We start from the raw sequence: 3,906 nt of genomic DNA, 5'->3' as shown, positions 1-3,906 counted from the left end.
ATCACTGCGGGGCCCCCCCACCCACGCACACAGGAGGGGGGCCACCCAATGGAGGGTGCACCCTCGGGCAGCATCTCTGGCTGCCTCACATGCACACACACTTTAAAAATATGGTCACATTTTTAAAGTGTGTTTTAATACAATATCTTCATGCCCTCATGTACATTGAAAGCATCTTCCTCTGCTGTCTGCAAAAAATATCCCATTCTAAAGAAATTACAATGTAAGCGCTGGGGGACAAAAGACACAGTCTCTGTTCGGTGTAAAAATGCCTTCTAAAATTCAGAATAATCACACATACACATCCCATGCATACAGCTAAAGCGAGATGGGTGAGGTTGATCGTGAAAAATAGTTATCACCTTGTGATCACAGAATACCCTATCATACCTGCGACCTGTACTGTGGACAGTAACACATAAACATCTCTTAGGCAATGACATGCTGTCACCGAGCAAGAAATCCAAGTGGACAATGTGAAATATTGTACAAAGAATCTGAACAGGACAGTGAAAGTTTTCCTGCCTCTGTTTTCGTCTGTAATGTGAACAAATGGCTCAGTAATTTAGAACCAAACATTTGAAAATGCTGCTCTACAGAGACACCAGTCTCCCTCTAAAATGTGTAGATATCTCCCACTGGAGCTCAGCAAATATGAACAGCACCTATCTGTGGGCTGTACAAGCCCCATCATTCCACTAAAGGGAATACACACCTTTTTGTGGTTGTTAGAAAGATCACCTACTGTATGTTTCCCTCATTTGCATCTTTGTCTTGTGTCTTATAAGATGGAAGGGAAAAAAGTGAGGAAAAAGAAATCCAGGAATCATGCTTACACAGACATGAGACATACCTTCCTCAGGTCCTTTATCTGAAGCATCCAATCACCAACTGATTTCCAAAAAGGGGGTGTATCACTCAAGTGAAGGATACTGTTGTGTTTCCTAGCTTACGCCTCCTCCAGCAGCCTCCTCACCCCTCTGAGCAGAGTCTTGGGATGTCCTTTACCTGATAGTTGTTCCAGTCGGGTGAGGATTGAGGAGTGAGGAATGGTCTTATAAGAAACTTAGGATGTATCCACTGAGTTTCTCATGCATGCTACTTACTGGCTTGAGAGCATCTTGGGAAATGTAGGAACATTACATATACCATGATCTTGTAACAGCTGCCAGATTAGTCGCTTACCTGAACTCTCTTTTTAGTGCTTTTCTGGTTTTCTCTCAGAAACTCGAGATGACTTGTGAGAGTAGTTTGGATTCACTGACAGACTAAGGCCTGGCCTTTCCTGGCTCCATCCCTTGGGCCAGTCTCAACCCATAACCCTGTCCCCAGACCTCTACACCTTCCTGGCCACCTTCCACCGCTCCTCGGCCACTGCCTGGCCTCTGTCTCTTACCACTGAACTGTCAGTCACCTGCAACTGCAGCTGTGGATCCTGCACCAGTTGCTCTGTTTTCCACCTTTAGCAGCAAAACCAATTAGCGTCTCTGAGCTTCCCCTCACGTCTCCTAACTTTGTTTTTATTGTCTTCTCACTGTGACCACAAAACAGTCTCGTCCCCTGACCCGTGCCAGTGCAGGTCAGGCAGAGAGGAGCCGCTGCAGAAAACCTCAGTGTTGTTGTTCATTTGTCCCCAGACTGTCCAAATCACATCCTGTTCGTCCTTGTTTGTGTTTCCAGAAGGACTGTTTTACTGTCTCGGATGTGGGTTCTCTTCACCCTGAAAGCATTTCTGCATCTATTGACTTCATTTTCACTCTGAAGAAATCCCAGAGACGATGTAACAATCACAGCAAAATTACCAGCAGACTTTGTGAGACCTTCCTAAAGTGAGGCAGCAATGACCCTTGTGATAATGTTGATTCCCCTCAGCAGTGTGCGTCTGTTTTATTTGCATATGGAATCTGTTTTATTGTCCTTTGATGAGACATTCAGCTCTGCGGCATTTAGAAAACACAAGTTTCCACTTTTGATTCCATTTGGCAAACACAACAGGAGCAGTTAGTGTCATTGCTTTAACTGGAGACGAAAGCATGACTAAATGTTTTGGGTTTGTCTCAAATTAACAAAGACAACATGGGTTGTAACAGTAAAAAATGGCAGCTTTTAATCATCTCATCAGCATTTGAGAGGTGGGAAATTGTTCTCTAATTGCTGGAAAGCCCTGTAATTAAATATCATCATTATCACTGACCTATTGAAGTGTTCCATTAACAAACAAAAACCTAAGGTTCAAAAAGGTTTGTATGAAAAAAAAGAGAAAAGAGAGAGAAAAGAAATACTGTATATTGCAACTTGGCTGCAGGAGTTTGCTCCCATTCAGCCACAAGGGCAGTAAAATCCATCAACTGTTGTTTAAAATGTAACTGCTTGTTGTATCATTAAGCTTTTTCTTAACTGGAATAAAAGCCCAAATCATGAGAAGCAGCCTCATACAAAAAGTATACACAGAGTGAGTCTGTCCTTTGGTTTAATCTCTGTACATGGCTTTAAAAGGTCAGAGCAGGAAGTGTTATAAATGTTATATCAGGTGGTTCGAGGGAATAACAAGGTGATGTTTCTGGGGTTTGAAAGTGTTTTTATGTTTGTCATGATGGACAAGTGAGTCCCAGTGCTGCAGGAAGTTTGTGTCACTGAGGACATGTAGTTTTTTAAACACCATATCTACAGGAAACATGAAGCATAACAAAGTGACACAAAGAGAGAAACTGATGCATTTGGCTGTAGGTGTGTGTAAACACTGCTGAAGTTTCTAGTCTCTGACTGGATTCTGGATTCTGGTTTCTGGTTTCTGGTCTCTGACTGAATTGCATATAAGGAAGAGATGACAAAGACATGAAAAACAGCAAGAAAAGGACACACGGTAACGGATGGAAAGACAAGTGAAATGAAATAATGATAGGAAGATCAAACAGAGAGGACATATCCAAACTCAGCTCAGGGTAAAGTGATGGCTGAGGCTTACCAGCATCTCCTCAGGCTTAAATAAATGCCAAAAGACTTCGAAGGAAGCAGGAGGTGGAAACATCACCAGGGAATCTGTATTTGATGCAGAGAAAAGAGGAAGAGAGAAAGGTGGAGGTCCTCTGGGGAGCTACACAAAGGAACAACTGCTCCCCTCCTTCACCTTGACAGCCCTTCTTCTCCAGCTTCTTCCTCTTCTGTCAGTTTTCTGTTTCTCCCTTCCTCTATGACATGCAGCTCATCTTCTTACCCAGTTCTCCTCCTCCTTTAACCCTCTTACTGGCAGTATAGGCCACAACTACAACTTTTTAAGTCAAGGATTTAACCTCCATGTTGCTGTTTCAGAAAATAAACATTCACATTACAAAACATGGTGCCACAGCTGTTAGTGCATGTGCACTGGAACACCTGCATGAATAATGTCTCTATATGTTTGTCCTCCCCAGCTACATACACGAGAGGGTCAGAATATTAGGAGAACCCATGAATATAATGTAGTCCAGTACAACACCACCTTTAACTATGACCTCAATAATAAACATATAATTAAATTCATGCATTTTTGAAAATTTCACTAAAAACAAACCTTTTGAGTTTCATAAACACAGATGTTAAGGCAGAAGTATTGCACACAATTGTACAGGTGTACCTAATAAAGTGGCCACTGAGTGTATAAATATGCTTTCATTGATAGTGTATTTGTGTGCAGTCACATCAGACTGAGAGTTTCAGGCTGCCGAACAGCAGCACCTCTGCTTTCAGCTTCAACAGCAGTGTCTGGACGGACTCCCACTGAGAAGACATAATTTGAAAGCATTGTGCTAAGACAAATGCCAACTGACAGTCCAACCCTCATCAGACATTTGAACACCAATATCCAAACAGGATGACTGGCCCTGAAATGATTAATGGGGCTCTGGTGTTTTCATGAGAAACTCAAAT

This window comes from Monopterus albus, unplaced genomic scaffold, assembly GCF_001952655.1.
Source record: "Monopterus albus unplaced genomic scaffold, M_albus_1.0 scaffold125.1, whole genome shotgun sequence".
NCBI classification, from domain to species: Eukaryota; Metazoa; Chordata; class Actinopteri; order Synbranchiformes; family Synbranchidae; genus Monopterus; species Monopterus albus.
The sequence above is the reverse complement of the archived record's forward strand: the minus strand, read 5'-3'. Positions refer to the sequence as shown.